A 21,223-nucleotide genomic window follows, 5' to 3' on the forward strand; every position below is an offset into this window, starting at 1 on the left:
TAGAAGCGCAGTTCCCAGAATCCCAGGGTGGGGAAACGGGGAGAATTTGGGTGTTTCCCTGATCTTCCCTCAATGCTGTTTTCCTGAGAGGTGTTTGCAGGGCAGCTGCAGGAGATGTGGATTTGGTGAGTGGATCTCACAGAGGAGTGATTTGCTGCGAGTTTCGTGAGTGGATCCCACCAGGATCATCCCCTCCCGGGCACAGAGGGGTGTCGGGGCAAGCACTGGGATCCTGGAGCCCCAGCCCTGGCTCTCATCCACCCTGTGCTATTAATAACCCCCTGTGAGGCTGCCAGGCCGGAGGAAACGGAGGAAGTGAAGTTAATACATGGAAATGTTTCCTTGTTTTCCCACTTGCTGCTCGGGGCTGGCCTGCTGCTCCCTGTCATTCTCGTCCAGCCCGGGCTGTGGCTGGGCTCAGGGGCTGGGTGGTGCTTCTGGGAGAACCCACTTTGGGAAAAAGTGTTAAAGAATGGGGATTCTGGGGATACAAGAGGGAAAGGAACGCTTAAGGTGTGTTGGAGCTGCTCAGAAAGAGGGAGGGGGCTGTTCCCTGGGGTGAAGGGGGGAAAAAGGCACCTTTCCTTGTGGATTTGGGGCCAGTCCCGTGCGGGATGTGGAGCCTGGAGAAGCAGCCCGAGCTGTGCGGGGCCGGGGCGATGCTCCGTGACTCAGCCCCGCCGCGCTTCCCTCGCCGGCAAGTCCCTTCCTGCGGCCACCGGGACGGGCTGAACCCCCGCAGGCCCCTTCCCACCTCTCTGCCTTATTCCTGCCCTTCTCCAGGTGGATATTGTCCCGGGGGATGGACGCTGTCCCGGCTGGATGCTCTCCCCGCGGCTCGGGGCTCTGACCCCAAGCACACCTCGAGGTTTCCCCAGCTTCTCCCGCAAATCCCAAAGGCTGGCGCGGGGCAGAGCACGGGCTCCGTCTCTCCTCGGCGTGGGGCGGGTTTGGGGGATGTGCGAACTCTTGGTGTTGTTTGCTGTTTGTTTATTGTCAAGACAAGATCCTCCTCAACGCGTTCCTGGGTGGAGCAGAGCCAAAGGATGGAGCTGGAGTCCAGGAATGCTCTGGGATGGAAGGAAATCCCTGCAGTGGATGCTCCACGTGTAGAAACCTCCACAGATGGAGCAGCACGTCAGTCCCGCAAAGCGAGGCCAGAGAAACGGGGACACCAAGAAACATCCTGCAAACTCTCTGCTGAGTTACGGAAAACCAGCCAAGAACTGCAGCAGGAAGAGTTTCCTGGAAGCCGAGCAGCTCCAGGGATGTGCCCCACGCTCAGCTCTCACCTCGGGGAGTTCATCCTCCGGGTTTCCCACCCTGGATTTGTTCCTGCTGAGGTTTGCCCCGGCTGGGCTCTGGCGGCTCTGGTGGGTGATGCTGAGGGAGCTCCTGTGTTGCTCCAGGAACGCACTCCCGGGCTCGTTCCCCTCCCTGAAAAATTAACCTTGCAGAGAAGGAATAAGCGAGGCCCAGGGCAAGGAGTCACCCCTGAATAAACACGGGGAGGGCGCAGGGGACAAGGAGCACAACGAGCCCTCATTACAGCACCAATCGGGCGTTAATGAGCGTGGTTCGGCGATGAGCAGAGCTTTTCTCTGCCCCATCCTCCCTCCAGCCATCAAAACGTTAAACGGAGGAAAAACCAAACTCTGTCTCTTGCTGTGGGTGGGCCTGCCTTATCTTACCTTATCTTTGGGAAACCAGGCCCTGGGTGGTGGGTGCCAATGCCGGGGTCAGGACACCCATCCCCTGCCCGGACTGGGGGCACCTCCCCCTGCACCCCCTCCTGTGGGGCTGGAGCCGAAGGGCTGAGCTTTATTTCAAACGCGGTGTAAATCTGCTGCTGGGCACTGGGATGTGTCCGGCCCGCTGTCCTGCACCCGGCATCACACCCGCGGTGGCTAAAGGGCAGCTGTCCCCAAGCTCCTCAGGGCCACCACACCCGTCCATGGGCCACTTAATGAATTAATTGTAGGCTCTGAAAGCGGGGTTTTGGGCTAAGCCACCCAGTGCCTGCCTCCTCTGAGTCCCCACACCACCATCAGCTGAATTTAAGCCTCCTCTGCCCAGTCACAGGTATTTGTCCATCCTGAGAGCCAGAGGGAGCACCAGAAAAACAACAAAGTGAGAAACTGCCTGTTTTTAGGAGGCTGCATCTGGGTTGGACTCCCAAGGTGGGGTGGGGGGTGTTTCTCTCCCCGAGCAGCCCCCTGTGCCATGCTCGAGGGGAGTTCCTGGGATTCCCTGCCTGGATCAGGGCACGGCACCAGCTGCTATCCAGGCAAATCTGCAGTGCGTGCCCACCTGGGAGCTCTCTGATTTGATGCCCAGCTGTGGTGGGAGGCTGCTGGGACCAGGTGTCCTGTCTCAGCTGCAACTATTTGAGCTAAATGTAATAGAAAATGAAAGAAGACAAGAAACTGCTGGGACCTAATAAGGGTAAAAGCGAAGGAATAAATCGGGAGTATGGAAGTGCCGAACTCTTCGGGGCAGGGGAAGGAGCCTGTAGAACCTGCTCATGGGGTCTGAATTCAAAATGAGGATGTGTGGGTCCATGACCTCGTGTTTTCATGGATTTCAGTGCACACATCACGGATGGAGAGGTGTGAGACTGCCAGCGGGTTGAGAGCAGCAAGGACTCCAGGTTATGGGGTGGGGTGACCCCATGGCAGTCCCTCCCCTGCGTGCCTACCAGGAGAGGCTTATCAAGACCCACTTCTCCTCAACCAGGGCGTTTTGCAACCCACCCAGCTGTAAATCTGAACCCCTGTAGAAGCCTGAAGTCTCCTCGGCAAGGCAGCTGCAGTTCTGTGGGGCTGAGCTCCCCACAGGCACCCCAGCAGGGAGCAGTGGGGATGCCTTAATCATCTTTAATCACATTTTCTGACTCCTCCATCACTGCAGAAGTGTTGTTTGGGTTTCCAAGAGGCTGCTGATTCCTTATCACTTTTGTTTTGTGTTTTTCACACTTCAGAGATATTGGAGGAGTCGCATTTGATGGCCCTGGGGGTGGTTGTGTCCTTGGATGGCACTGGAAGCAAAGCATCTGCTGGGGGAGAGGTGAGGAGGGAGGAAGGGGCTGGATGGTGACAGGGGAGGCCACCCCATGGCCCTGTCTGGTGGGTTGTGTTTGAAATCTCAGGGCTGCTACATCATCAAAGCTGGGGTTTAGGGGGGAAAAAGGGCTGGGGGGTGTGAGGTGTTACCTTCATCCCTTTGGGCATGCCAGTGTTGCTGCCCCTGGATTTTGTGCTTATTGTGATTTTTCTTTTCCTATGTTATTTAATGCATCCCAAGGTTTTCTTCAAGCCCGGCTTACACAGCTGCGTGACCCCCTCAGATTTTCACCTTTCCTGGAAAACAGAGCTTTTAGCTGCTTCCCACGAGGAAGAAAACAGGAGATGACACAGCTTAATGTTCCAAGTGGGAATATTAACTGCAATTTGGAGCAGAACCCCCATTTCCCCAGTCCCAGGTGTCTGATCCCCAGGATGGCAGCTCTGTGGGTGAGTCCCGTGGTGTTTATGGGATGGGGAGGGGGCTGGCTGTGACCCCTGTGTGGCACCAGCAGGGCTGAGCTTTCCTTGGGAGATCCCTCAGCCTCAAATGCTGCCCTGCCACGACGCTGTTCCGTCAGATGTTGGTTCCTGGGGGGAACTGGGATGGAATTTTGGCCCTCAGATTAACTCCCCATGAATGGGCCAATGGCACAGGGCATGAAGGAGCTTCTTGCTGCCTCTGGTGAATTTCAAGTATTTTTTTGGCTTTGGTGCCTCATTGAAACCATTGGAAAAACAGGTGGAAAGCTCTGCGCTTGTGCTCCTCCACGGAGTGATTGATATGATGCTCCCAATTACACTTAATTGTGGTTATCCCATTAATAACAGCCTGGTTCTGCGGCACACACCTGCCTCGCCATGGGAAACACTGTTAACATAACTTAAAACACCAATTACACGCGATGGAAAAGCAGCAATTAAATCCACTAAGCCTTGTCTAAATAATTATTTCATTTCCCTGTAATATTTTTAATGTTGTAGAGGCTGTTTCTTAAAAGCAATTCTTTTATTTGTGTGATCTCATATTTATCCACGTAGGAACATGGACGGAGAGCAGGATGGAGAGCATGCCTGGGTTTGCAGGGATTTATGGAGAGGGGGATGTGTGGTCAGGGTGGGAAAGCTCTGCCTTGTCATTTTAAGCTCTCAATGTTCAAAAAATGCGTGGATGTGGCACTTGGGGACAGGGGTTGGTGGTGGCCTGGGAGAATGGTTGGACTCTATGGTGTGAGAGGGCTTTTCCAGCCTTAATGATTCCACGGTTCTGTGGGGAACGGGCTGGTAAAGCTCAGAGCCGTTTCTCCAGGTGTTTGTGGTTTCAAAGGAGTGATTTGAAGCACCTGGTCAGACCCAAACGAGCTGGGTTGGCCCAGGTGGGTTTGTGGCTGTGTAGAAGGTCTCCTCTTCTTGCAGGAGAAAGAAGGGCTCTCCCAGAGACAGGGAACAAAAGAAGCTGGAAAGAAGATAACAGCCTGTGATAGCAGCTCCAGTCGAGAATAAGAAACCTGAATGAAATGGAGGTAAATTTGATTCCCGCCACGTGGGCTGTTCAACAGTGGTGGAAGAGCCGGTGTTGGGTGGTCTGGGTGTGCCCGAGGCAAGGTGTCTTCTTGTCACCATGGGAGGTTGGAAGGGACCTCAGGGATGATCTTGTTTCATCCCCACTGGCAGAGGCTGGAGCGGCCGGGCACCTTTTGGGGGACAGAGCCCTGGGGCCCCTCAGTGTTCCCTCCTGCGGCCCAGCCTCCGAGGCCGGGGGGTGCCGGGGGTGCGTGGGACGGGCCGGGGCCGCGGCTGCGCTTCCTCCGATTGTTCTTCTCGCCGGAGCGGGGCGGGGGCAGCGGGACGGAGCGGGGACACAGCGGGGACACAGCGGGGACAGCGACCCCCGGGTGCTGCGTGCGGGCATCGCCCGCAGCCCCGAGCAGCCCCGCGGTGCCGGCGGGACAGCGCGGCCCGGGCCGGGGCGGGCGGCGCCGGGCGGGCGGGGGGGGCCGGGCCCGGCGGGCGGGCACGGAGCGATCCCGGAGCGATCCCACAGCGATCCCCGCGGGCTCGCAGCGCAGCCGGCCCGGCACCGCACGGAGCGGCGGCTTTGCCTCGCGTCGCTCGCCGTCGGTGCCGTGTGCGAGCGGCGGCGCCGGGCGGGCCCCGACGGGACGGGGCTGCGGGGGATGCGCGGCGGCGGCGGAGCAGCGCGGCCCGCGCCGGGCCCCGGCGGCCGCCCCCCGAACCCCGCTGCCCGCGGGCGGCCGCCGGCGCCGGGGGCGGCCCGAGCCCGGCTCGGGGGGGGCCGCGCCGCCGCCCCCTGAGCGCTCCGCCGGCCCTGCCGGGGCTCCCGGGCCGGGGCCGGCGGGGAGCGCCCGGGCACAGCCGGGAGGGCGGCGGGAGCGGGTCACCCCCTCCGCCGGCTGCTTTTGCTTTTGAACTTGAGTCCCCCGGAGGAGCTCGCAACTTCAGGCGCTTTTAAAATTTTTTTTTTTTTTTTGGTATTTTAAAACTTTTTTGATTTTTTTTTTTTTTCAACATTTCAACTTTCCGACGCCAGCGCAGAGTTTTGCCCTGATCGCCGGGACCGCGTGAGCGTGCGGCGCCGAGGCCATGCGGTGAGCGAGGTAAGACCGGGGCTGGCACCGACACCGGGGCTGGCACCGGGACCCCCGGCCCCGTCCCGGTCTGGGGCTGCCCCCGGAGCCGCGACTTGAATGAGAGCAAAGGGTCGCACCCACTTCTCTTTGTGTTCCGACCCCGTAACTCCGTGTCACCCCCGCGCAGGTACCTGCGGGACAATCCCTCCTGTGCCCCAGAATGGTCCCAAAGCAGCGAAGTTCGGATTAGTTTCGGAAGGCGCCCCCTTTTTTTATATAACGTCACATGGGAATCTTTTCTTTGTTGGGGTTTTTTGGCTGTGTTGGAGCTGCTGAGGAAGCACCAGCTCGAAGCTGAGCCGGGCAGTTCCTGCCGCGGGCCCGGGTCTGGGTTTATTTTGCACCGCGTGTGTCAGAATGGAGCGGCTTGAGCCTGGTTTACACTCATGTAACTCCCGAAGAACTGGGTCACTGCTCGCCCAGGCTGATTCAAGGCGTGTTTGGTTCCAGGAGAACATTTCTGTGGGCTCCGGTGGGAGTTCCGTGGTCGGGAGCGTTCACTTCTTACTGGTTTTAGTGGTCTTGGGGAAGCTGATGGGGCAGCCTCGGTGAGGAAGCCTTACTCAGGTGTTCACAGAGCCTGGATGGAGGGTTCCTGATCCCGCCTCCACCTTTGTGGGTTTGTTTTACACCTGAACATTTATGAGATGAGAGATTTCAAAATGCGGGGATTAAGGGCTGATGTCACCTCCCTGCTCCTCCCTCGGGTTTTGTTATAAAACAAGGCACGGCTCCTTCCCCGCAGTGACGACAGAGCGGGCAGCAGCTCCGTGTTGCAGGGGAGCGGGCTGCGGTGCCCGGGTCAGCCCTGGTCCCACGGGCTGGGCGGTGACAGGTTATTAAACCTTCGCTCTGCTGGATCCAAACGTACCGTAATGGTTAAATCGAGTGTTCATGGAATGCTGCTCACTCCCTCCACCGTATCGGCTCTGCTCGGCTGTGGGGAAAGTAAAAGTGCCAAGTTTAGGTCTGTTACTGTAAGTGCTGGAGCAGGTGGATGCTCTGCTGGAGCCCCTGCACAGAGGATTTGGGTGCCCCTCCTGCTGTGCTGAGGGTGCCCAGTGCTTGGAGGATGGATGGCTCTTTCCAGTGGCAATTGGTGCCTCATTGACCAGACAGGGACCGGGAGTGCTGAATTTTTGCTGTGCCACCTCGTTTTCCTGGAATGAATTTGATTTCTGTGCGTTGCAAGGAGAGCTGATGATGTGTTTGTGTTGGGGTGGAGAGGGGACACTGTGCTGCCCCGCATCCGTGGCATCCAGGGAAGCTATGGACTCGGAGCAAACCCTCCTGTCCTCCCGGGTGACACTGATGTGACCCCTGTGGCCTCAGGGAGGGCTCTGTCGTTGAGAGAGGTGACAGTGACCTCGCTGAATTGCTCTCCTCCTGCACAAGGAGCTGTCCCAGAGCCCAGGAGCTTGTCTGGGTGGGACTCCAGGAGCTCTGGGTGGTGCCATCGCTGGCACAGGTGGGATGGGATGGTCCAAGGGAAGAAGCTGCTGGTGGGGAGGAGGAAGAGGCAGGTGCATCATCACAAGGGGAGGGAAAATGCCTCCTCTCCTCGGGTGAGCCTCCTGATGAATTCAGCTGGAAGTGCTGCAGAAAGGGCTCCTTTGGAAAGATGAGTCTGGAAACTGCGGTTGTACTAAAAGCCACAGGTGCAACAAGTTGATTTCTGATCCTTTGCTCCATTTTTGGTTCATCCCACACAAACCATTATTTCTTCCCATCCTGGTTCCCAAGCACTGGAGGCTCCTGCCCGCTGTTCCTGCTCCTTTTCCTGAGTGCTAATTGCTCTCAGCATCCTGTTCAGGGTTTTTTTGTTCTCTCCAGCTTGCAGGCTCCTGTGAAACTTCCAGGTGAAGTTTGAGAGTGGGTTTGCTTTTTGATTTACCTTACTAAAAGCCTCAGAAATAGTCTCGAGGATCCCAAGGAGCTGAAAACCCCACAGTGAATTACTGCAGCCCAGTGGCGCTTGGAGCAGTCATTTCTGCCTGTATTCCTCCAACTCTTTGTGTCTTGTGATCCCAGGGCTTCCCCAATTTTTGAACTGATATCAGCTGATTTAATAAAATCCCTGTGCCTCAGGATGGGTGGGTGCTGCTCCCACCCCAGCCCCCTCCATGGGCGAGGTTCCTGCTGGCACCACAAGCCGGGGATGTCACCACGTGTGCTGCCCTGTGGCCCCTGCCAGCCTTGTTTCAGGGCATAACCATCACCAAGTTTGATTTTTGTGGGGTGTATTTTAATGAGAAGTTTGTTGTATTTGGCTTTCTTGCATCCAGCACGCAATGGCTGTGGGAAGGAGGTTATTTCTGGGTTGGTGCTGACATTAGCACACAGTATTAATTTTCCGTTAAATGACAGATTTATTGGAGTTTTCTTCATCTGCACAGTCTGACCTGGAAACCTGAGCTGGAATTTGCCAGAAGGGGGCATTTTGCAAACATCACAAAGGATTTTGGTGGCGGGGAGATGGGCAGGGTGAGCTGGGCTGGGGAATTGGGCAGCGATGCATGTCTGGGAACCACGGACTTTTGGGGAAAATTCTTGTGCAAATAAACACTAACAAATGAATTTTGGGTCATTTAGTGCTGAGGGCTGAGTGTAGGGAGACCAGTTCCCAGTCCCACTGCAGCCTGCTGGCTCCAAGCAGTTGTTAAAATAAGAAACTGTGGAATAGCCTTGGATTCCCCCCCCCCCCCCATCCCCCCAAGGAAACCATTTAAAAATGCATTTTCCAGTCATCTCCCAGTAATTGTTTCTTGCTGTAGGTTGAGCTCTGGTATTCTTGCATGAGGTTTCTCCGCTCTTCTTTTTGGGAAAGAGGGTTTGGAGCCCACAGCTCTGTGTCCCCTCTGTCGGAATGTGTTGCTGAGCTGCTGTTGCTCATCCTGACCCTGTCCTGCCCAGTAAAGCCAGTCCTTCACTGTGGCACACCAGGAGCTGTGCTGGGGCTCTGGGGGTTGGTTTTTTACCTGCGGTGTGTGTTGGATTTGGGCTTGCAGGCAGTGTGTGCTTTCCAGCCTCACCATCTCTGTCCTCACCTCTTCTGTCCCCATCCCAAACCCAGAACCCCTCCTTAATCCTGGGATCGAGGCTTGGCTTTCTCTGCCCTTCAGCATTTACCTGCTGCAGGTGCAGGGGGTATTTTAGAGGCTGCTGGGGTCAGCCCTGCCCTGTGCTCAGCCACAACCTCAGCTGGTGGGAGCTGCTGTGTGAGTGGGAACCTCATCCCATCTTCACCCCTGGGGAGAACAAGGCAGAGACAGTTAGGTGAGCTGATCCAAGAAATAGGGTGAAAACCTTGTTTCTGTTTCCCTGGTTTCCTCTTTGACGTGCCAGCTGCTGGGTTAGAGTTTTGTGTGCTAAATGCAGCAGTAAGGGACTGAACCTGGCCAGTTGTGCTCATTCCAGGAGGTCCCATGGAGGTGCTGGAGCATCCCCGATTGTTCAGGATCGCTGCTAAGCCAAGCTCAGGTGCCATCACCCGTTTCCTGAGCTTTTATCTTCTGCAGTAAATGCTGAACTCTCTGCACATCCAGAGCGATGGGCTTCCTAGGGTGATGGGAAAGGTGTGCAGAAACAAAACCAAATCTTAAAAACACCTTCCTGCCACTCCTTCCTTCTTCCCAGGCTCAATTTCTGTCCCAGTTTCTTCCCTTTCTCCCCCTCGGTGGTGCAGGGTGATGGAGAGTGGTGGCTGTGGCCAGCTCATCTCGCCTTGGCTCTGCCCCTCCTTCCTTCGCAGGGCACTCCTTGCACTCTTCCTCTGCTCCAGCCTGGGATCGTCCACTATTCCTGCTTGGCCGTAGGAGCTTGTTCTTGGCTTTTCTCAGTGTTTGGGATTTTCTCCGTGTTTGGGGCTGTGTTGATCCCTCATTCCAGGCAGAAGCTCCAGCAGGTCAGCACTGGAGCATTTTGGATGCAGTTGCTGCCTCTGGTGCCTGATGCCATCGGCTGCCCTGTCCTTGCTGCACCTGTGCCATCTTTCCAGGAGAGATGGGGAGATTTCCATCAGGCTCCTGCACTGCTCAGGTTCACCCCTGAGCCTGGAGATTGGAGCCTCCCAAAGCCCAGCCTGCTCCGTGCCGTTTTCCCAAGCACTGCAGGATATGAAACATCTGTGAGAGAAGAGCCAGGTCCAGATGTTGCAGAAGGCTGCTGTGATAGTGGGTTATCCCCAGCCATTCCCGGGCTGCCTGGTTTCTGTTCCGAGCTGCTGCTGTGGTTCTTTCCCTGCTTCCCAGCCTGGGGCTCAGTTGTGGTGCTTTGCCTGTTGCCAGAGGAGCATCCCAGCACGGCCAGGAAGCTGGAGGGGCTGCCCTGACGCTGCGTTCCCGTGGCAGAGCTTTCCCAGGGTGTTTTCTCCCGGGAGCTGGCGCACGATGCCGCACAGGAAATTCTGGTTGCACCATTATTGCGGAGCCTATTGTTTGGGGCAAGGGCAGGATTCGGGCTTGCTCACATCCTCCAGTGTCTCGCTGTGCTGAAAGGATGTGGTGGAATGGCCAGGGCTGCTGGAGGAGTGGGGAGCTCTGAGCTGGTTTTGTGCAGAGTTCACGCTTAGCCCAGATCCCTGTGTTTCTGCCCAAACCCGCCCCTCTGGTTTTTTTTATGGGAAACCTCGGGGTTAAGGAAAGCTTGGAGTGAAGATGAAGCAGGGCATAGTCATTTGGTGCAGTTTGCAGCGTTCTGCTGCTTAGCTCGCTCCTGTCTGGGGGTGGTGTGGAGCAGGCACACCTTGAGGGAGGTAAAATCAGAGTTTGGGGGATACAGGCCCCACCAAGTGCCACCTTTGAGATGGCAGCACACGTGGCCTGGATCTCAGCATGTGTGTAGGCAGGCAGAGCACGTGGCAGCTCTGTTTTCACCTGCTGCAGCCTCGTGGTGTGACCAAGGCTGTCTGTTCACCTGGCCGTGCCTCAGTTTCTTATCAGAGCGTTGGAGCGAGCTGCTCTGCCTGTGTTTGCTTTCACTTTGCCTTTTTCCCTTAACTAATCTTTGTGGCTTTGATGGTTGGCAGTGATAGCTGCCTTTCCCAGGCTGGGCTCTGCGGGTTGCAAAAGCTGCTCCTCGCTCACCCGTGTGAGCCACAGCTCCTTTCAGGCAGGGCTGCCTGGGATGTTTGGGCTGGAGCAGGAGGATCCCAAAGCTTTGCTGTCCAGACTCTTGTGGGGGCTGACTGCTCACTCTCCATGGGTTTTTCATTCCCTTTTGGCTGCCATTCCAAAAGAGGGAAGGCACCAAACCGGGGCAGGCGTAAAGAGCGAAGCTTGCCTGTGTGACATTCCTCTGCTGCCACATGCCAGGGCAGAATTCAGCTTGGATTTTTGCTGCCCCAGTAGAGCCCTGGGGAGCCTGTGCAGGCAGCCAGTCCCCTGTGCACAGGCTGCACGGAGCTGCCCTGCACAGGCAGGGAATTTGCTGCTGGAATTTTGTCCCGGTGCACGTGAGGAGGAGGTGTGAGCCCTGTGGATCCGGGAGCTGAGCACTGGGATGCTCACTGCACAGGCTGTGGGGCAGGGCAGCTGAGCTGGCATGGGAAAGGGAACCAAGCTGCTTCTGGGCCGTGTCCGTGCTGCCACGTGCCTGGCAGAGGGACGGGGAGCCTGGCAGCAGCCGTCCTGTGTCCCTCAGCTGAACAAGTCACACTGGCAGTGGCTGTAGCTCATCTGCTGCCGCTGCTGCTCTCTCGCTGGCACAGGGCACCAGCTGATGCCGTCCCGCTGCCACTGGGCTGGCATTGTCTGCCAGGGGCCTCCCGCACACTCAGGGCTTGTTTGAGAGAGCCATTAATCAGTTTAAAGCTGCCCCGTGGCACTCGTGGCTGTAAGAAGTGCCTATTGTGTGTGGGAACAAGGGCACCGATGTGAGCACGGGAACTGTGTCACTGGAGGGGTGAGGTCACACGTCCTGCTGGACTGGGGTGGCTGTGGAACCTCCACAGCTTCAGCTGGGCAGTTGGGCTTCACCGTGGCACTCCCTGGCCTCCTTCGGCCAGGCTGGTGCAGGGGGTGGCACCACGGTCCTGCCTGAGCTCAGCAGTGCAGCTGAGAGTGAGAGGAGGAGGAGGATGAGGGCATCCACCAGGGGTTTGGGCAGTGAAAAGTGTTGGGTATGCACTTAAAGGACTCTTCCCATCAAGCAGCCCCAGTCTGTTACCATCTTCCCATCCCTCCCTTGGACTGTGGGGAGCTGGACAACATTCCTGCGTGCAGAGCACGTCCTACACCACTGTGTGTGTGCTGGAGCTGGGAAGGGCTCTGCCAGCTGTGAGAGCAGGCGAACAGCACACCCTGTGGCCCCCTGCAATCCCACTGGGAGCATCCCTGTACGGGTAACGGGGAAAGCTGGGAGAAGCAGCAGGGCTCAAGGTGGTGGCCTTGGCATTTCCACAGAGTGCCCTGTGCCCCATGGTGTGGGTGATAGCAGCAGGCTGAGCACGGCCCCATGGTGTGGGAATGCTGAGCAGGGCCGGGATGGGTGCCCGGGAGCCCACCTGAGCCTGGGGGATGCTCTGTGCTCTCTGTCTGTGTTTTCCAGGGAGATTTTACACACCACTGGCTGATGAGTTGACTTTATGTGGTGTAAGTCCTGCCAAAACAATTTCTTCCTGTTATTGCTGCTCCAGTTTTAGAGAAGTGATAAGAACCTTTTGCAGGGACCTGGTTTCTCCCAGGGGCTCTGCTGCTCTGAGCTGGGAACTTTGAGCAGCTGTTCCTGGGGTGACTTTTCTTCAGTCCTTCAGCTGAGTTTCCAAGTTAGATTTAGTTAAATGATTTAAGGAATGTCTGAGTATAGTCAGTGTAGGGTCTCTTTGCAGCCAGATGGATCTGGTTCATTTTGGGTGTTACTTCCCATGAATTATCTCTTCAGTTGCCCAAGGAGGTGGTTAATTAGAGGCACAGACCTTGAAGACAAGGCTTGTGTTAAAATGTATTGAAATGAGAGCTGGGACAATCAATGTGAGGCTTTGCTTGGATCTGGACTGGAGTTGGGGCACCATCCCAGGGCTCAGCCCTGGTGCCTTCAGCTGATGGTTCCTCTTGTCCCAGCATTTTGTCACACCATTTCACAGATTTTTAAGGCCGGGTCTTAAATATTCCAATGGGAGTGAGAGTGGATCTTAAACCCCCTTCTGCTTGGTTTTAAATTCATTTTGAGTGAACAAACTGAATCTAAAGCAGAGCCACCAGAAACACAGAATCCCAGAATGGTTTGAGGTTGGAAGGGATCTTAAAGAACATCTTGTTCCAGCCCTGCCATGGGCAGGAACGCCTTCCTCTGGAAGGTTTGTGGGGCTGCAGCGTGGCCCTGTGCCAGGCAGTGCTGGATCAGCTGGGGTGACTTATGATAAAGGAAGAATTCCAGGTTTCCCGGCAGCAAACACAGTGCCAGGGCTGGGAGGGCTCCGGCTGCCGCCGAACAATCGGGACTGAACAGGCTGCACTCGTGTTCTGAGAGCAGGCTGCTGGGAGGAAGGAAAAACAGGAAAAAAGGCAGTTAGTCACTGGGGTGAGGTGCTGCCCCTCTGCACAGGGTGGCAGGGCTGTCCCAGCTCCTCAGGTATGGAGAGTGGGGCTGGAGGGCGAGAGAAATGGGGGCCACAAAGCCCCTTGTAAATGCAAACATTTGAGCCAGGAGGGTTCTGCCAGGAGGGAGGGAGCTGAATTCCTCAGCTGGGCTGTCCACAGGGACCTTTGGCCAGGTGTGATGCTGGGAGCTGTGTAGATGAGTTGGTGTTTGTGAGCAGGGATCTGCTGCAGCAAGAGCCAAATCTTTGTTTCTGACTCGTCAGTGGTTGATGTTTTCTCACTGTGGGCTGCAGCAGCAGTGCCTGTAATTCTCCAAGGAATTCCTTCCTAGGAAGTCCTCTGTGGCCCCTCTCTGGTCTAGAATTGGGCCCTGTGACTTCTTGCCATAATAAATAAAGCCAAGCATTTAAATAAACTTTTGTGAAGATAATGAGTTGGTAGGAATATTTGTATAAAATGGAAGTAAATAAATGACATTTAAGCCCATGTTTGACACAACTAGAAACAGTTTTCTCCAAGACACAGAATACTCCATAATTGCTCCTGAATGAAGTTCTTACCTCTTTCCTCTGAAGGGTTTGCCCTTGTCCAGAGTACAGGAGGGAAGCAGCAGGTTATGTGGAAGTTACGTGATCCAGGCTGGCTTGTTCGTACTCCTTAAAGCTCCTCTGTGATCAGTGGGTTTTGCACCCTTAAAGGATGAGGACAATGCCATGAAAATGGCCTTTAGGATATAGGGGGAGTCTCTTCCTGTGATTTCAGGCTGGAATGTTGTGAGTGATAATCACTCTGTAATCTTTTCGGGCACCTTGCTTTGATTCCTGGAAAGTCTCGCTTCTATTTACAGCTACAGTGGAAGTGTGTTTAATAAGACAGACTTAACTTAAAGAATAATTTTTTTTGGGAAGAGCTTTGCAGGACAAATCCATGGAACATGGATTGATTGTTGGATGCTCCTTGAGGCAGAAGATCCAAAGCATTGCCTGTCTTCCCTCAAACACACAAATGAGGTGCAACTTTGGCTGGAAGCAGGAAGGAACCATGGATTTTAGGTGGTGTTGGAGGACCTTCCTCATTCTTTCTATCCCCTCTGCAGCATGAAGATAACACATGGCAAGGATGAATAATGAGATCCCTAATTTGAGTTTAGTTTAGACACCTAAATGTGTGCTGGAGCATGTCAGTGGGAAATCTGACTTTGGTGGTAAGGGCACAGCTCTCCCCCCTGGGAGGGAGCTGGGTGAGGGGTGTCTGGGAGCATTTTTTGAGTGTGCAGGAGGGTTTCTGGAGAAGCAACAATCTGGGATGGGATCTTCTGCAGAGCCCAGCCAAGTGCCCTTCGGAGCCTGCTGTTCATCTGCTCTTTTGCTGATGGTAGAGAGCTGGGCTCCAGCCTCACATGGCTGCAGTTGTGATTTTGGGCTGTGCAGGTGTGGGGAGACCACGTTTTAAGCTGGATAAATCAGATAGATTTGGTCTGGAGGCTGTGGCGCTGCACTGCTACAGAGATGGGTCAACACCTTGTGTTCCTGAGTTGGAAAGGACCCACAAGTCCAACTCCTGGCCCTGCATGGGACAGTCCTCAAAATCACTGTATAACCCAGCTCCCAGAGGAGATGCTTAATTAACTTATCTCTTCCTTTGTGCCTTTTCTGCTCATACACCCTGCTGCACTGGGAGCCAGGGGAGGGGCAGCTTGGGAGGGAAGTGCAGCACAAGCTTCTGCCAGGCCTGGAAACAAATGAAACAAGGGCGATGCCTTGGATGTGAGGATCACAAAGCTTTCTGTGGGTTTCATTGATTTTCATTGGGTGCTTCATTCCTGCCCCATTCCTGCCCTCCTGGACCTGTTCTGTCACCCACTGGGGCCTGTGGGCAGAGGGTCACTGCCTGACCTGTGTTTCTGTGTCCACAGGCAGGACTGAAGCACCCACCTGCCCCTGTGCCAGCCCTTCCCGGTTGCTGTGTCCTTCAGGGAGATCATCCCTGGCACGCTCTGTCAGGTTTCTTGATTTTCTTGCTGCAGGTAGTTGTGAAATAGCAGCTGCTCTGCAAGTGCCACTGCTGGGCTGGCACTCGTTTGCCTGCTCCTGTGGGGAAGAGAGTGAGTGAATTAAGGACAGATAAGAAAAAGAGGGATTAAAGTCAATGGAAGATCCTTCTGGTTCTGTGGGAATTGAGTTTTGCTCAGGTTTTCTGCTGGACAAGCCCATATTCTTTAATTAATTTTGTTTTTTGAGCATGTCTGTTGTTTCCTTTGAAGAAGGGGTCACTTTTTCCACACTGCTGACGTGAGTGGTGAATCACAGTGGTTGTGGGAAGGTGCTGTCACTGGGACCAGTAACCTGTCAGAATATTTGCTGCCTTCATCCCGATGTCCTGAGGCACTTTGCAGCCCGTGTGCCAAAGGGTTGGGTATGACCACAGCTCAGAATGCACTTCTGATGCTTCTCAAGGGGGATGGGCAGGAAGGATTGACTCCTTCAAGATTCTGATTTCCAGGCAGTGCTGTAGCCTGTGGATGGGAGGTCATTTCACTACAGGAAGGAAATGTGTCAGCACGTAGCAAAGACCCAGCGCATGGTCTGGAAGCCGAGGGGGTTTTGTCTTAGTGCTCCAGCCAAGTGAAAGGCACAGCTCTGGAGGGACATGTGGAGAGGTCAGCAGGTTTTGTGGATGCTGGCAGTGCTGGGGAGCTCCTGGGAGCTGGGGCTGCTGCTGCCCTGCCTGTGCAGGCAGGTGGAGCCTGCGTGGGAGTTCCTGCAGCTCCTGCACCTGCTGAGCAGGGTTTGAACCCCAGCGCTGAGGAAACACGAGCTGGGGTGCCCTGGCTTGCTGCACCCTCCACAGGCTGCACATCCTTGCAGAACTCGTGTCCTTGTCTTTTCCAAGGATTTGCAGCCTCATGCCTGGCTGCTGTGGAGCTCCAGGGCTTTCCAGAGCTGTGGAAGGGTATCGCTGCTGCTCAGCCTTAGCTGAGCACTGTCACCTATAAAGAATTTAGGTTTGTGTGACATGAGCTGGCAAATCAAGATGTTGTTGTTTTTTGCCTGGTAGCAATGTTTGGATATCCACGCCGTGCAATTTCCTGCAGAAACTAGATATTGCCTGCACATGTTTCCCAAACTGTTTGTGTTTTAAAGCCTGGCTGAAGTAGCAGGTGTGCTGGGCTCATCCTTGGACCTGCACCTCGGAAGGGATGGGCACTTTCAGGGTGACTGATCTTATCCTCCCCTGCTTGCGGCTTTTGTACAGACCTTTGCTACACATGGCAATAAATTCACTTGCTGTTGAAAAGGAAAGACTAGAATATACAGAATATAGAAAAGGATGAAATAGAAAGGTGCCTCATACTCAGAACACACTCCCAGCTCCTTGTAAAGAAGATTCAGGTTTTGTTCCATAAATAGGGACAAAGGGAACCTTTAGTTGCTCCTGCTCTGCTGAGCTTTGAATCCTGAAAAAAGGGGGTGAGCATGCTTGGGGAGAGCAGGGTGGGCAGGCAGAGGAGACACGGCTGTGTGGCCACCTGTGCCTGCACAGCCCCATCCCTGTGGCTGGGGAGCGTGGCATGGGCAGAAGCAGGAGATGAAAAGCTCATCAGCAGTGATGCTAATTGGATGTGATGTTGGTTCCCTGCGTGGCCCAGCGGAGTGTGGCCGGCTCGAGCAGGCCCTGGAGCGTGAGCAATGGGAGCTGACAGCCCCTTTTGCAGGGCAAAGCCACGCTGGGGACACGGTGCATGGCCAGACAGGGGCTGTGCTCCTGGTGTCCCTTCACCTCGGCGTGGTTGGTTTAGTGTCCGTGTGGGATCGTCCTGGTGGGCTGGCGTTGGTAAACTGTGGATTTGAAGTCTTGGGTTAGGAGATGAGGACCAGGCTGGGCTGTACAAATGCAGGATAACTCATCAAGGGCAACATTCCCACCAAGTTTGGGCTCCAGACATCACCCACCCACCCGTAGGTCCTGCAGAGCATCGCTGTGTGCCAGCCTGGGCTCAGCGTGTGCTGCTGGTTGGTGTGCAGTGCCTCTGGATGCAGATAGGGGTGATTTTTGGTTGTTGCTGTTGAGGGGGAAGGCAGTAGAAATGTGTCTGCCTGTCTAAGAGGCACCTTGTGATTCCTGAGGGTTCTACACTAACCTTGTGAGGGGAAAAGTGAGGTGCAGGCAGGTGTCAAACCCCTAAAAATTCTGCGTGACCCCTAAAAGTGCCTTTCTGGGATGAAAAGCCCCAGCCTGAGAGCAGGCAAGGCACATGGCAGTCACTGTGATTTTCTAGAAACACCAGATTAGTTTTTTCATGTGCCTAAAGGCAGTTCAGTGCAAGGCCACCAACCTTCCTGAGCTGGATACCCGGGAATGCTGCGATGGACAGAGGCCCAGCAGGTGTCATTGGCCTGTTTGGGACATCAAACCTCCAAACACCCACAAACTGGGTTGGTTTTACTGAAAAGCAGTGCAGAAGACTCCTCAAGGAGTTGTTTGCTGCTGAGGGCAAAGACATTTGTACATCTGCTACCTGGGGCTCTGAAGTGAGACATGTCACCAATTTCAAAGCAGGGTGGGGAAACACCTCACCTGGTACTCAGAAGGCTGTGCTTGATGATTGGGTTTTCCATAATGTGGTGCCTGGGGAGTTGAGAGCCAACCAGCCCCTGTCCAGTCCTGTGCTCCTGGGGTCGTGTCCAACTGCTCTGAGCAAAAAGGGAAAAGAGAATGTGGGAAATTCCACCCATGCAGCTGCCTGAGAGGAACAGGTCACTTGAGATCTGTTTGGAGATAGAAATAGGGCTGGAAGTGAGATGTAAGGTGTCCTTTGACATCACCAGGGCCATGTGAGGGAGTTGCTGAGTAACCTGCTGAAATAATCCTTGGAAATGTTTGAGCAGAACGGGTTGCTGCGTGTGCTCCGAGTCTCTGCATGTGAATCTGGGGCTGGCGTTGGCACCCAGCTCTTTGTTTCTAATCCTGATCTGAATGTGCTGAACATACATTAGCACAGAATCCCAGATTGGGAGGTCTGTAACTATGGCAATATCCTACAAACGTGACCCTCCTCTCCTCATCTCAACGCTGGCATCGGCGAGCTGCCATGTAAGGTGGCACTCCTTTTTTATCTAGTAGTAATTCCATGTCAAAGAGGAAATATAAATAAACTCCCCAAACAAAAGAAGCAAGGAAAAAATAATTCTTTCAAACATTTGAGCAGGAACAATAGGGTAGGATATGCACTCTCTGGGGAGGGCTAATGGCTGAAACCGATAGGAGCACAGTCTTGGGCTGTACCTAGCCCAGAGCTTGGCTCAGCGAGGATTATTTATAGCAAATGTTATGGCAGAAGCATGTGTGACCTGTGGGCTCCTGGCGAGGGGAAGAGCTTTCCTGTACTGTCTCTGGGATACAATAGACAATTATTTAGACACTATCTTTGTCTCAAGATATAAACAATTAAATGCTGGCTACTGATTTCTGCTCTGATGTTCAGGCCGTGGGCAGCCATGATTTCTTGCTGAGGGACTTGTGGAGAAGGCAAGGATTTTTAAGAAATGTCACAGCTGTGAAGTTCCTGAGGCATCTCTACTAAACAGACTGATTGGGAATGCAGAGTAATGTCACAAGCACCACAAAGTTGTTGCTTCCAAAGGATGGCAGCCAGTGGTTCAATATTGTTCAGCTGACATTAATGGGGTGTGGGTGGGTGTAGACCCCTGAATCTGCCTGTTCTGTTGTGGTTTGGCTCATCACTGTGGTATTAAAGTACCTATAGCTGCTACTGGATAGTAATTAAATGTTCTTACATATAATTAACTTCTTTCAACTGACTACTGAGCAGCTTAAATAATCTACATGTAATGGCAGATATTTCTGTATTAGAATGGTGACAGTCGGTGCCAAATAGCTGGGGAGGTTGGGGAAACAGCTACTGTGCATCCAAACAACCTTGTGGTGGCACACGACTCCTTCTTCAGGCTCCCTCCTTTTCCTGGGGGTCCCTGTCCATCCTGGATGCCAATACCAGCAGGATCCTTCTGGATCTCTTCAGGACTCACTTCAGTTTTATTTGCTGTTGAGCAGGAAAATTTAGAATTGTGAAAAAGGGGAAATGTGGAGGAGTGTGCAAGGGCTGATACTGCCACAGTTCAGTGGGTGGAGGGTGAGTCTGCGGCTGCAGTTCCTGGGTGTCAGCAGTGTGAGTCTGGAGGAACATTTAACACAGGTACAGTGCCAGAGTGCTGTGGGCAACGTGAGAGGCTTGGTCTGAAATCCACCTTCAGCAAGAACTGATCTGTGTTCGTTGTTTCATTCCAGTTGTATTCCAGAGCTTTTATGCCTCTGTGCTTTTTGCTTGAGTTTCTCCTGCTCAGCTTCGCGCAAGGAATTGGGTTTGGCTCTCTCTTCTTCCCAGTGTGCATAAAGCTGTTCCTGGCTTGCTGTAAGGTTTTAGTGCTCCATGTGCTGCAGAGCCCAGGACTGGTGCCCTGTTCAGCTGCCTGGCATCCCCCTGCAGTGCCTGCCCATCTCCCACCAAGCCCCAGAGTGGAGCTGTGGTGTTTGCAGGGAGCTGGTCCCTGCCTGGCAGCACTGGCACCAGCCCAGTTTGTCTGACAGATGCAGTGGAGCAACTCTCTCTCTCTCTCTCCCTCGGCCGTGGGCAAAATGAGTCTCCTGCTCTAATTTCATTGTGTTTAGCCACCGCACAAACTCTAAAGCTCCCTGAAATGGGAAGGAAGTAATGTTTAAATTATACATGAGTGAACTGATTTACTCAGCCTGAAGTTTTGAGTTCCGTCCTTATAAATACAGGGCTGGAGCTATCAGTCTGTGCATCCATCCGTCTGCCCGCTGAAGATTGAATTAGCAGGAACACAAATGTAGATCCAGGACTGTAAAAGCTTTGGCTTAAACCAGTGTAAACCATGTGGGGCAGGTGCTGCTGCCACGGGGAACGCAGTGTGTTTGCCTGGGGTTAGCTTGTCTGGGAGTCTGCCCTCAGTGATGGAGGAAACCATTGCTGCAGGGTCCCTTCTGCCACTGCAAGTGGTGTCACCATCCCTGGAAATATTAAAGAAGTGTGTGGATATAACACTTGGGGACGTGGTTTAGTGGTGCTGGGTTGATGGTTGGAATCGATCTTGGAGGTCTTATCCAACCTTAATGATTTTGTGATTCTAAAACTCTGTGTTTTGATAATGTCTGTCCACTCCTGACTGGGAAGGGATTCAGACTGCTCCCCTGTCTGCCTCCTGCTCCTAATGAAGGGGTTTAGCTTCCTGTGGAAGGGATTTTGCAGAGCATGTAAAATGCTGGTTCAATTCTATGGTTGCTTCCTATGGGCACCGGCCCCGCGCTCCTTGGGGAGCCCAGCGCCGGAAAGTCGCAACTGCGCTTGCTGATGGCCTGGAGATCCCTTTTGCAGATGTTTCACCCAGCTTTCTCCTTCCACCTCTATTGAAATAAATGAACAATCACGCTGCAGTGCTGCCATGCCTGGCCGGGGCCCAGCGGCAAACCGTCCTCCTTGACCCACAAACAGAGGATGCTGGATTTTTGTAGGGGCTGCAGCGGTTTGTGGGGTGGGGATCTGCTGGCAGGGCTCTGCCAGAGGTGGGCAGGGATTGATCATCAGGCTGCATCCTCAGGGTGTGCTCTCTGAGCAAGCGCGGCTCTGCCCTTGGTCTTTGGATGTGGCACCCAGAGAGGCTGAAATGTCTGCCGAGACATAAACAGAAAGGGGGAGAAGTCACAATTCTCTCCCTATTTGTTTGACCTAAATACACTGAAGTAACTGTACCCCCATGAAAGAGATAATTTCCTGACGCTGGAGAGCTTAACATCTGTTTCCTCCCATTTTTTTTCAGTGGTAGAACATGGTAACGGAAGAACTGGCGGGGTTTTCTTTCCTCTTTTTCTTTTGTATAGCAAGAGGCGCTGCATGCTTGGGCTAAATACGCTCTCCGAGAGCAGACAGGTT

General features: G+C 54.2%; 1 protein-coding gene across 2 annotated transcripts in view; it reads left to right on the forward strand.

The window, feature by feature from the left end:
• The first annotated feature begins 5,463 nt into the window (after window positions 1-5,463).
• The window catches only part of ARHGEF9 (Cdc42 guanine nucleotide exchange factor 9), a 192,154-nt gene continuing 176,394 nt past the window's right edge, over window positions 5,464-21,223 (forward strand). For both annotated transcript variants that reach the window (XM_082289733.1, XM_082289734.1), the window contains exon 1: window positions 5,464-5,680. The gene's annotated coding sequence lies outside the window, so the exon portion shown is untranslated. The remainder of the gene's footprint in view (window positions 5,681-21,223) is intronic.

This window comes from Coloeus monedula (assembly GCF_965178545.1).
Source record: "Coloeus monedula genome assembly, chromosome: 12".
NCBI lineage: Eukaryota > Metazoa > Chordata > Aves > Passeriformes > Corvidae > Coloeus > Coloeus monedula.